Raw genomic sequence first — 12,905 nt, forward strand, 5'->3', positions numbered from 1 at the left:
TGAAGATTCCATTACATAGGCATGATTGATTAAATAGTGACCATTGGTGATTGTCCATTCAACTTCCAGCCCCTCTTCCCTCTCTGAAGGTAAGTGGGGGTGGGACTGAAAGTTCCAACCCTCTAATCACTTGATTGGGCTTTTCAGGTGGTGCAGTGGTAAAGAATCCACCTGCCATTGCAGGAGATGCAAGAGATGCAGGTTTGATCACTGGGTCAGGAAGATCCCCTGGAGTAGGAAATGGCAACCCACTCCATTATTCCTGCCTGGGAAATCTCTCTCAGGGACAGAGGAGCTTGTTGGGCCACAGTTCATGGGATTATAAAGAGTCGAACATGACTAAATGTACAATCACTCAGTTGGTTCTCCTGACAACCAGCTCTCATCCTTTGTGTGGTCTAAAAGTCACCTAATTAACATACCAAAAACCACCTTTAATGCTCTCATCACTTAGGAAATTTCAATGGTTTTAGGAGTTCTGTATCAGAAATGAGGAGGAAGCCACATATATATATTCCTTGTTATAAATCACAATATCGCAGCCTCCATCATTGATATTCAGTTTGAATTTAAGACCCTACAGTGCCCTTGCATGTTCCTTATAGCTCCCAGCCCTCAGGGCACATTTCAGGCTCCTCAGTTTAGCCTTTGAGACCCAGCGGGTGTCCTCACAGTGTAGGTCTTCAGGCCTGGAAGTTGAACCACCCAATCTCGGTGATGTCCTCACGCCTCTTTGCCTCCATGCTTTCCAATCCCTTTGCTTGGAATGCCATTCTTCCCTTCTGTTGCCTGGGTAGGTTTTTCCTGTTTTATGAAATAGTTCAAGAGTTATTTCCCCTGAGAAGCCTTTTCTGAATCTCACCATTATGCTCCCTCCCATCTCCAGTTTGGTTTGGTCTTCAACCCCACTGCAGAATAATTGTAGATTTGCTTGTCTGCCTTCCTGATGGAGCCAATGGTGGGGACCACTGACTATTATGAAATAAATACTCTAATAACGCAATATCCAACCATTTTCTCATCAGATAATCCACAGCCTTGCTAGGTAAGTGGCTGATAGCCACATTTTACAGACTAAGAAGCAACATTTAGTTGTTTACTTTTTTTGACAAACCTTTATTGACTTCCTGCTTTGTGCCAGACTTACAGGGGCTAAATAGTTTGCCCAAGGTCACCCATTTTAAAAGCTGCAGGAGCCATTTATTGAACTCAGGCCCCTTATATTCCAAGTCTATGCTTTCACTGCTTTGTTCTTTTCTTCTCAGCACAGAGTAGGTGCTCACTAAATGCTTGCTAATAAACAAAAAAATGGATGGATGCAAACTCCTCATGTAGTATGCAAATAACAGTAAAGCCCTTGTGAATCCATTTCTGCTTTTAAAAAATATAATCTTTACTTCATAAGTTATCCATGGTTTTTAAAAAAATATTTATTTATTGGCCATGCTTCATCTTAGTGCCTGTAGGATCCTTTGACCAGGGATTGGACCCTGGGCCCTCTGCACGGGAGCACAGTCTTAACCACTGGACCACCAGGGAAGTCCCCATTTCTGCTTTCTTGATTCACCTCCTCTTACACTTGGCTGTGATAACACTACTTGGTGGTGCTTGTGCTTGCATCTTCAAAATAAGGTGCTGCTGAATACGGGGAGCACGTTAGAAAGATGCCAAAGGTAAACACGCAAGTTGCAATAAATTCCTGAGAATTTTCCTTTGGAAGGCAAACAGGACGTGGACTCTTGAGTTTTTGAGTCTGAGATTTCTAGGAATCATTTTTATGGTTTGGGAGTGGAATGCATGGTTTAAGCAAACACAATTAAATCCAAATTACCCATGGCCAGGCAGCTACTTGCTGTCTTTTGGTGTCAGAAAAAGTCAGGCTTTAGAGCTAGAATGTATCTAAAGAAGAGGTATGAAATGGCTTTCTCCTTTTCCTTTCTGTAAATATTCATTTAAAACATGCCAAATTCCTGAGGAGGTTGCCATTTTATTTGTTTGCTTTTCTGATTTGTTAGTATTACATAGCATGAAATCTTGTTTACAAGGCACTGTTCTTTTCTTGAGAAAGATACCCAGGGTTTGCATTCTCAGAATCTAAGTCCAAAAACTAAATACAGCTTTTGGCTCTTTGGGGCACATCTGTGTGTTCCTTAAAATATGCTCATGTTTTTCCTGCTGAAGATTCTTCAGAGACAAAGTGCAGGCAACTTACTGTGACTCGTAATGAGTTGATTTACATGGAGACTGTTTTAAATGCAGTGTATCCGTTGTTACGTAGTATACATGCTAATGTGTCATCTCCATATGGTTGGTACAGGCCATTTGAATAAAGTACCAGATGGAAATCATCGTTCATACAATTTTTTTCCCATCACCTAAATGCAAACAGCAAAATGGAAAGCCATTTTCCATAGCTTCCAAAATAATAATAATAATAATGATAATAATCATGATGATAATAATAATAATAGTAGTGTTAAAAATCCTGACAGATGCCTTCAGAGGGTATGGTATTATAATGACCGTAACTGCTATAATGGGACTCACAGATGGCAGCCGAGGCAGATCAAACCCTTCATTAGTCCTTCTAAAAACTGTCATATACTTTCTCTTCTTTATGGTTCAAAACACAAAAGGCCCTTTGTGCCTTTAGAAACTTAGCTGCAATTTCAACGAAAAAGAGAAGCACATTAGCTGCTTTTATGCATGAGCCATATCATCAGCATAAAAATGAATTTGTAATATTTTGCCACATGTGATGTATTATTGCTGGGCTATGTAAACAATACCGGGCCTGAAATTGAGCCTTGGGGACTCCCTTTACAACTGACAAATTGAGAAACAAGGCCATCAACTCTCACACATTGCATCCGGTGAGTAAATAACTCAGCCAAGATCCATTTCCAGCCCAGTCTGAGATAATCTCTGTCCTGTAATAATAAATCATGGTCAAGGGCGTCAGATGGCCCAGGCAGATCTATAAACCTGTAAACACTGCTATGCTACACAATTTTGATCTCTTTCAAGAGTTCAAGCCAAATCATTCATGAGTTTAATCTCAGCATTGGTTGTAATTACATTCACAGCTCCTGTCTGCCTGTCAAAAACAGCAGGGTTGCTCTTTGGAAATAGTTCAAGGTAGTAGCTGTCTCTCTTTGTTGATTCTTTGGTTTTTCCTTCTACACTCATGGATTCAGCAAAAGTTAGTATCTACACTGAGAATCAGGTCATGGAGACCTGGGGACAAGCTCTGTTGCAGAGGAAGGAAACAGAAAAAGATTACATAGTAAAATGAAATTGCTGAGGCAAAGAATTCTCTGTCACAGGACCTGGAACAAAAGCTGGGGCCAGAAATGGCCTGGAGGATGACAAATCTGCTCAGTTCTGCCTCCTGATGGCCTTTCTTCCCTTTGCTTTAGCAGCATATGTCCCTGGGTTCATAGGTTTAACTGTCTGTTTCATGCCTGAGTTGGGTACAGTAGGACAGTTAACACTTGTTGATTGTATAAGGTCAAAGCTGATCTATGAAGCTTAATGTTTGGGCTTTCTGTCTGTATTTAGTTCTTTGTGCATGCATGCATGCTAAGCCACTTCAGTCAGATCTGACTCTTTGTGAATGTGGCCCGCCAGGCTCCTCTGTCCATGGGATTCTCCAGGCGAGAATAATAGAGTGGATCGCAAGGCCCTCCTCCGGGGATCTTCCCAACCCAGGGTTTGAACCCACGTCTCTTACATCTCTTGCATTGGCAGGCAGGTTTGTTACCACTAGCACCACCTGGGAAGTGTTTAACCTACCCCCAAATTCACAATGTATGCCTCTTCTCATGAGCTTCACACTCAAGGACTCAAGGACCAAAGCTATGGAGCCCAACAGGGGCTACTAAGGGAGGATTTGGAGTTCTAGGGAATATGCAGAATCCTTCTCTGATTATACTCACAGGAGAAGGAATTTGCATTTGTTAAACAAACATAAAATTTCAAGTGCTGTGCTGCCAAGCTTGGGAATATTCTCTCATTTAATCCTTATGGTAATCCTGTTGGTGGATGATATAATCCTTGTTTAAGAAAGAACAACCTACCCTTGCTGGGGGGAGACCCGGGTTCAATCCCTGGGTTGGGAAGATCCTCTGGAGAAGAAAATGGCAACCCACTCCAGTACTCTTGCCTAGAAAATTCCATGGATGGAGGAGCCTGGTGGGCTACAGTCCATGGGGTCATGAAGAGTCGGACACGACTGAGTAACTTCACGATGAAGAAAGAACAAAACCAAGACCTAGAGAGGCAAAGTAACTTGCCCAAACACACAGAACCCATTGAGGGACAGAGCTGGGATTTGAAATGCTCTTCCTCCTATGCCTTACCTTGGGAGATAAATTTAAGTTATCTCCCAAGAGTGATAGCTTAAATTCATGTGTCCTCTTTGTTCTAAGGATGGATAGGCCAATAGAATTTATGCCAGATTTGGTCAATTAGTAGTAGTGCCTGGCAGAGAAGGCAATGGCACCCACTCCAGTACTCTTGCCTGGAAAATCCCATGGGTGGAGGAGCCTGGTAGGCTGCAGTCCATGGGATCGCTACAAGTCGGACACAACTGAGTGACTTCACTTTCACTTTTCACTTTCATGCATTGGAGAAGGAAATGGCAATCCACTCCAGTGTTCTTGCCTGGAGAATCCCAGGGACGGAGGAGTCTGGTGGGCTGCCAGTCTATGGGGTCGCACAGAGTTGGACAGGACTGAAGCGACTTAGTAGCAGCAGCAGCAGTGCCTGGAATGCTGAGTTGAGAAAGATGCTTACTGAGAAAGTATCTATGATTGATTACCTCTGTCTGGCATGTATGCTGCAGAGAGAACAGTCATCCACAGACTGAGCTGAGCATATGCTGGCCTTCTCCTTGGGCTTCAAGAGATGGGAATACCAGACCTCCTTACCTGCCTCCTGAGAAATCTGTATGAGAAATCAGGTCAAGAAGCAACAGTTAGAACTGGACATGGAACAATGGACCGGTTCCAAATCAGGAAAAGAGTACGTCAAGGCTGTGTATTGTCACCCTGCTTAGTTTTAACTTATATGCAGAGTGCATCATGCGAAATGCCATGCTGGATGAAGCACAAGCTGGAATCAAGATTGCCAGGAGAAATACCAATAACCTCAGATATTCAGATGACACCACCCTTATGGCAGAAAGTGAAGAAGAACTAAAGAGCTTTTTGATGAAAGTGAAAGAGGAAAGTGAAAAAGTTGGCTTAAAACTCAACATTCAGAAAACTACAATCATGGCATCTGGCCCCATCAATTCATGGCAAATAGATGGGGAAACAATGGAAATAGTGAGAGACTATTTTGGGGGGGCTCCAAAATCACTGCAGATGGTGACTGCAGCCATGAAATTAAAAGACGGTTGCTTCTTGGAAGAAAAGCTATGACCAACCTAGACAGCATATTAAGAAGCAGAGACTTTACTTTGCCAACAAAGGTCTGTCTAGTCAAAGCTATGGTTTTTCCAGTAGTCATGTATGGATGTAAGAGTTGGACTATAAAGAAGGCTGAGTGCTGAAGAATTGATGCTTTTGAACTATGGACAGGGAGAAGACTCTTGAGAGTCCCTGGGACTGCAGGGAGATCCAAGAACTCAATCCTAAAGGAAATCAGTCCTGAATATTCATTGGAAGGACTGATGCTAAAGCTGAAGCTCCAATACTTTGACCACCTGATGCGAAGAACTGACTCCTTGGAAAAGACCCTGAGGCTGGGAGAGACTGAAGGCAGGAGAAGGGGATGACAGAGGATGAGATGGTTGGATGGCATCGCTGACTCAATGGACTTGAGTCTGAGCAAGCTCCGGGAGTTGGTGAAAGATGGGAAGCCTAGCATGCTGCAGTCCATGGGGTCGCAAAGAGTTGGACACAACTGAGGGACTGAACTGAACTGAACTCCCTGGGCTACTAGGGGATGTAGTGTATCTTTTGGTAAAATTGTGCCTGTGTGAAATTTGTGTTGAGTCGTAATGTATGTCCTGTACATACATCCTGCTTCAAGTAGACTAATGCTCATAACTTGGTAGCAAGGTATTGTTCATGTCTTATTGGGAAGAAATTTACATAAAAAGAATGCCTTCCAAATGCTACTATGGAAATTATAAAGTTGTAAGCAATCAGCATTTCAGAGGCTCATATTCTTGGAAGTAGAACACACCTAAAGATGCACAGGAAATACCTAGTGTATCACACCCTGAAATACTATTTAGAGAAAAATTATTTCCCACCCTGTAGTTGAGTTGTAGAAAAAGTGGTAAGTGAAGGAAGCCTTTGTTGTTGTTCAGTCACCAAGTCAGGTCCGACTCTTTGCAACCCCATAGACTGCAACATACCAGGCCTCCCTGTCCCTTACCATCTCCCCGAGTTTGCCCAAATAATTAATATTACAACAAAAACTCCTCCAAACATTAGCTAGTGCTATAATCTATTACCCTTAATTTATTGTGGATTGCTTGCTGGCTACTCTGTTTCCTTTATACACTCACTTAGTTCTTCGCCTACTTTGCCAATCCTCCTCAAGACAAACCAACCACTCAGTGGTCCAATGAACAAGCATCTCCACCAAGTACCCTTTTTTTTATCCTTTTTTAAATTCATAGACCCCATATTTTAAACACTTTGGTCTAGCAAACAAACTTCAATTAATAATAGAAATTCATTTTTGGATTTTCATTCATTAAAGACTGCCTATCAGAGCTTCTGCTCAGAATATGCCAAGTGTTACCAGGTGTGTTGTTTCTCTAGCTAAATTCAAAGAGAGTTAGTGTTTTAGATAGTGTGCTTGTATGGTCTTCCTGTGCGCACGCTCAGTTGTGTCTGACTCTGCAAACCTACGGACTGTAACCCTCAAGGCTCTTCTGTCCATGGGATTCCCCAGGCAAGAATACTGGAGTGGGTTGTCATTTCCTCCTCCAGGAGATTTTCCCAACCCAGGGATTAAACCTGTGTCTCCTGTGGCTTCTGCATTGCAGGCAGATTCTTTCCTGCTGAGCCATTGGAGAAGCCCCTTTGTGGTCTTAACCAGCACAAACATACAAATTCTAATGGGCTTTTCGAAGTGATGGACATTGTGCGCTAATTCTCATTATTGCCTTTGAAGACTTTTATCATTAATTCCTGGGTGCCAGGTAGAAATTTTGCAAATACACAATGGTGGTGCTGGCTCCCTAAAAGTAATACCTGTTGATTCTCTTTGTTGGCCAAATTTGATCATAAATTCTAGCTCTTGCTCAGGATAAAATTCTCTATTTCAGATGCTTATTGTACACAATTAACATCTTTGATTCTAGGGTCCAGGAAAACAAGGATACCTTTAGTTTAAATTAAATCACCAAAGTTCTTATAGGATTAGTTGCTAGTAGTAAAAGAGACTAGAACTCAGGACAATAGGGATCCCCTACAATTTTAACAATTAGACCACACTTCCTCTCAGATATGATTTTTAAGTCCTTCAAATAAAAATAAACAGGTTTTTTGGCAGTAAGATTTCAGCTTTTGTTTCATTCCCAGTTAGCCTGGAATCCAGCCGTCTAGATGCTTCAGAAAGAGGGGAAGATGGTAAGACCAAATGTTGCTCAAAACCTTGGAGACAAATTTGTTCCAGCATGAAATGGAGTTTTACTAGATTTGGGATTAATATAAGCCGCTTCCCTCAATCCCTCCGCATTATTTCCCACTGCCTAGTGAGCACTGGGCTTCCCTGATGCCTCAGATGGTATAAAAGAGTCTGCCTATAATGCAGGGGACCCAGGTTCAATCCCTGGGTCAGGAAGATCCCCTGGAGAAGGAAATGGCAACCCACTCCAGTACTCTTGCCTGGAAAATCTCATGGACGGAGGAGCCTGGTAGGCTTCAGTCCACAAGGTCACAAAGAGTCGGACACGAGTGAGCGACTTCACTGAGTGAGCACTGGGACTCAAGAGCCAATGTCACACATGCCTTAGGAATCAAACTTCACGAATTTAGTTACAAACCATGCTTATTATTTGGATTCTTCCAATGACAGAAGGAAGGATCTTCCTTTTGGACTAAACCTAAAAGAAGTGAAAGTTCTATGGTAAAAGTGATTCCCAGACTGTTTTTGCTTTATAAGCTGATCAAGCTGATCCTAACAGTCTCCTAAGCACATTACCCTCCTCCCCCAATGGTGTTCTCGACTAAGCATCTTCCTAACAACATGTTCCAAGTGGTTTCAGATGGACTGACACCAGAGCAGATTGGAGAGGAGATTTTTTAAAAAAATCTTTGTGAAAAAAAAGGAACTGGAAGGGACTTAAGTGTAAACATCATCAAAATAAATTAGAAGAGACCTTTAAAAATTATCACTTGCCATTATTTAATCAGGACAATGAGATTACCAACCTAGTAAGAGTCGTTCAACAAGACTACTAAGAGGGTTGCAAGAAGCCGCAGAGGAAGGAGCCCACAGTGGGATTTTTTTTTCAGAACCTGGTTTACTGTCCTCAGTGTCTAAACTTTAAAGAATTTAGGAGGACAGCGAAGTGCAACTATGTCTGAAGAACCACCTAAGAAGTCCAGAGGCTGTTGATGGCTCAGTCACTGCAGACCCAAAATAAACGGACAGATTTCAGAGGCATCAAATTTGTGATCAACTGGGATTCAGAAAATGAAGAGTGTGTGAACCAGTGAAATTTTGTAACCTCGTAAAGAAAAGGAGGACATCAACTCCTCAGAATGGTACCAGATACGACTGAGATTCAGACAGGTGTTTACCAGCTGCCGTTCAGGCATAATCTAGCTTGGAAGTTCCATCCTGCTGCAGAAATTAAGAACACTGCATTGTACCTCTCTGACTTTCTTTCCCTGGGGCTGTATCTGGCCTGGATGTAAAGATGTTTGGAGGAGACCATAAATCTAGCCCATGACCCTGGCTTCAGTCCAGTTTCACTCACCTCCCTAAATTAGGTCTCAGAGCAACTTGAGCTTAATGCAGGGGAAGATAATTCTTCTGCCTGTGGAAAGCGTTAGATGATGACAAAGATTAGATGACAAAGCCTGGTTGTAAAATCTCTCTAAGGATTAGGAAGAAAGATTTAGACCAGTTGTGTGTCTGCTGATTATAATAGAGATATGATCAGTCCCATAAGCCTCAATTTTACTTTTTTTTGATTTGGTTATATTACTTGGTTTGCAGGATCTTAGTTCCCCAACCAGGGATTGAACCTCAGTCCCTGGCAATGAAAGCTCCAAGTTCTAGCCACTGAACCACCAGTGAATTCCCTCTGCATCTTTAAAATGAGGAGATAGTAATAGTTACCTTAATAGGTGGTTGCGAGGATAAAATGAGTCATGTAGGCAATGCCCCAGCTACACTGCTGTCAGTGGTCCCCAAATGATGAACTATGGAGAGAGGTTCCCTATCTTAGAAGTGAGAGATTCCAACTGATGGATTTGCGAAGACTCTCTTTCTCATGTTCTCTTTCACTCTGTATACACACACACACACAAACATGCAAGTCTACAGGTATTAAGGAAAGTGTTCCTTTAAAGCTGTGGTACTTAAACTTTCAGAGCTAGGTGAAAGCTACAACCCTTCTGTATGGACAGCTACTAGATTCAGAATGATTTTTAAAGGACTGAATGATGGAAATTGAAATGCAGAACCAGGTTTTCAAGGTTCTAAAATGTATCATTGTTGTGATCATTGTTTTCAGCTTTATCATGCATGCTTGTCCTGAGCCTAGCCAGTGAAATGACATTGCAAAGTTCATGGTTCCTGTGCTTCTGATACAATAATGCTATGATAATTTTCAAGCACTGTACTAAGTGTTACACACACAAGAACTCATATACCTTTTGGCTAAGCCCCCAGCTGATGGTTACTTTTTGTCTCCTCACTTTAATGATAAGGAAATTGAGGTTCCGTTCAGTTCAGTCACTCATTCATGTCCAACTCTTTGCAATCCCGTAGACTGCAGCACGCCAGGCTTTCCTGTCCATCACCAACTCCTGGAGCTTGCTGACTCGTGTCCATAGAGTTGGTGATGCCATCCAACCGTCTCATCCTCTGTCATCCCCTTCTCCTCCTGCCTTCAATCTCTCTCAGTATCAGGATCTTTTCCAAGGAGTCAGTTCTTCGCATGAGGTGGTCAAAGTATTGGAGTTTCAGCTTTAGCATCAGTCCTTCCAATGAGTATTCATGACTGATTTCATTTAATATTGACTGGTTGGATCTTCTAGCAGTCCAAGGGACTCTCAAGAGTCTTCTCCAACACCACAGTTCAAAAGCATCAATTCTTCGGCATTCAGCCTTCTTTGTAGTCCACCTCTCACATCCATACATGACTCCTGGAAAAATCATAGCTTTGACTAGATGAACCTTTGTTGGCAAAGTAATGTCTGCTTTTTAATGTGCTGTCTAGGTTGGTCATGGCTTTTCTTCCAAGAAGCAAGTGTCTTAATTTCATGGCTGCAGTCACCATCTGCAGTGATTTTGGACCCCCCCAAAAATAAAGTCTCTCACTGTTTCCATTGTTTCCCCATCTATTTGCCATGAAGTGATGAGACTGGATGCCATGATCTTAGTTTTCTGAATGCTGAGTTTTAAGCCAACTTTTTCACTCTCCTCTTTCACTTTCATAAAGAGGTTCTTTAGTTCTTCTTCACTTTCTGCCATAAGGGTGGTGTCACCTGCGTATCTGAAGTTATTGATATTTCTCCCAGCAATCTTGATTCCAGCTTGTGCTTCATCCAGCCCAGCATTTTGTGTGATAGACTCTGCATATAAGTTAAATAAGCTGGGTAACAATGTAAAACCTTGATGTACTCCTTTCCCAATTTGGAACCAGCCTGTTCTTCCACGTCCAGTTATAACTGTTGCTTCTTGACCTGCATACAGATTTCTCAGGAGGCAGGTAAGGTGGTCTGGTATTCCCATCTCTTTTAGAATTTTTCACGGTTTGTTGTGATCCACACAGTCAAAGGCTTTGGCACAATCAATAAAGCAGAAGTGGATATTTTTCTGGAATTCTCTTGCTTTTTCAATGATCCAACAGATGTTGGCAATTTGATCTCTGGTGCCTCTGCCTTTTCTAAATCCAGCTTAAACATCATGGTTCATATAATGTTGAAGCCTGGCTTGGAGAATTTCGAGCATTACTTTGCTAGTGTGTGAGTTGAGTACAATTGTGCAGTAGTTTGAGCATTCTTTGGTATTGCCTTTCTTTGGGATTGGGATGAAAATCGACCTTTTCCAGTCCTGTGGCCACTGCTGAGTTTTCCAAATTTGCTGGCATATTGAGTGCAGCACTTTCACAGCATTATCTTTTAGGATTTGAAATAGCTCAACTGGAATTCCATCACCTCCCCTAGCTTTGTTCATCGTGATGCTTTCTAAGGCCCACTTGACTTCACATTCCGGGATGTCTGGCTCTAGATGAGTGATCACACCATTATGATTATCTGGGTCATGAAGATCTTTTTTTAATATAGTTCTTCTGTGTATTCTTGCCACCTCTTCTTAATATCTTCTGCTTCTGTTAGGTCCATACCATTTCTGTCCTTTATTGTGCCCATTTTTGCATGAAAATTTCCCTTGGTATCTAATTTTCTTGATGAGTTCTCTAGCCTTTCCCATTCTATTGTTTTCCTCTATTTCTTTGCATAGATCACCGAGGAAGGCTTTCTTATCTCTCCTTGCTATTCACTGGAACTCATTCAAATGGTGTATCTTTCCTTTACTCCTTTGTCTTTCTCTTCTTTTCTCAGCTATTTGTAAGGCCTCCTCAGACAACCATTTTGCCTTTTTTCATTTCTTTTTCTTGGGGTCGGTCTTAGTCACTGCCTCCTGTACCATGTCACAAACTTCCATTCATAGTTCTTCAAGTACTCTGTCTATCAGATCTAATCCCTTGAATCTATTTGTCACTTCCACTGTATAATCAAAAGGGATTTGATTTAGGTCATACCTAAATGGTCTAGTGGTTTTCCCTACTTTCTTCAATTTAAGTCTGAATTTTGCAAGAAGGAGTTCATGATCTGAGCCACAGTCAGCTCCCGTTCTTGTTTTTGCTGCCTGTATAGAGCTTGGCCAAGCTTATAGAACCAGTATGTGCAGACCTAGGATTTGAACTCAGGTCTGTGTGAATCAGACCCCAGGTTCTTATCACTCCTTTTCTTCACTGCCTCTCATTGTGCCATGCTGATGGGAATGGCAAGCATATGACGCTCCAATACTGACTTGGGGCTGAACTTCAGAATGAGAACTTGGGGAAATGGGCTGTCATGTGACCTGTCAAAGACTTGCCTGTTCTTTCTTTTCTGGAAGAGAGGTATCTTGTCATACCAAGCTCAACAGGGTGAAGACTTGGCCCTTCTTTTTGAACTTATCTTGCCTTCATTTTATTTCATGACCCTGGCTGCTCTTCCCTTGTAATTTAGGAAGAGTCATTAAAAGTTCATCTCTGCCCTATAGTAGTCAAGTCAAAAGCACAGGCAGATTCTCCCTGTGAGTTGCAAATTTGTTGAGAATCTTGTATTTGATAACTTTTCAATCTTGTCCACCACCACCCCGCTACCCGCCCCGTATGAAGTGGATGTTCTAACTTCCATTCTGCAGGTGAGGAAACCAAAGCTCAGACAGATTACTAAACTTACCTGAAGTCAGATAGCTAGTTGGTAGGCAAACTGGCATATAGATCTTAGGTCTAACTGAACACAATACTCTTGCTTTTTACTTATGCCGTATCCCAACACTCTAATGCAATGGTCCTCAACCAGTGGCAATTTGGCCCTGCAGACAACACTTGGAAGTGCCTGGAGACATTTTTTTAAGTCAAAATTGGGGGCAGCTACCAGCAACTAGTAGATGGAGACCAGGGATGCTACTGAAGATTCTACAATGCACAG

Source organism: Bison bison, unplaced genomic scaffold, assembly GCF_000754665.1.
Source record: "Bison bison bison isolate TAMUID 2011002044 unplaced genomic scaffold, Bison_UMD1.0 scf7180017864525, whole genome shotgun sequence".
Classification (NCBI taxonomy): Eukaryota; Metazoa; Chordata; class Mammalia; order Artiodactyla; family Bovidae; genus Bison; species Bison bison.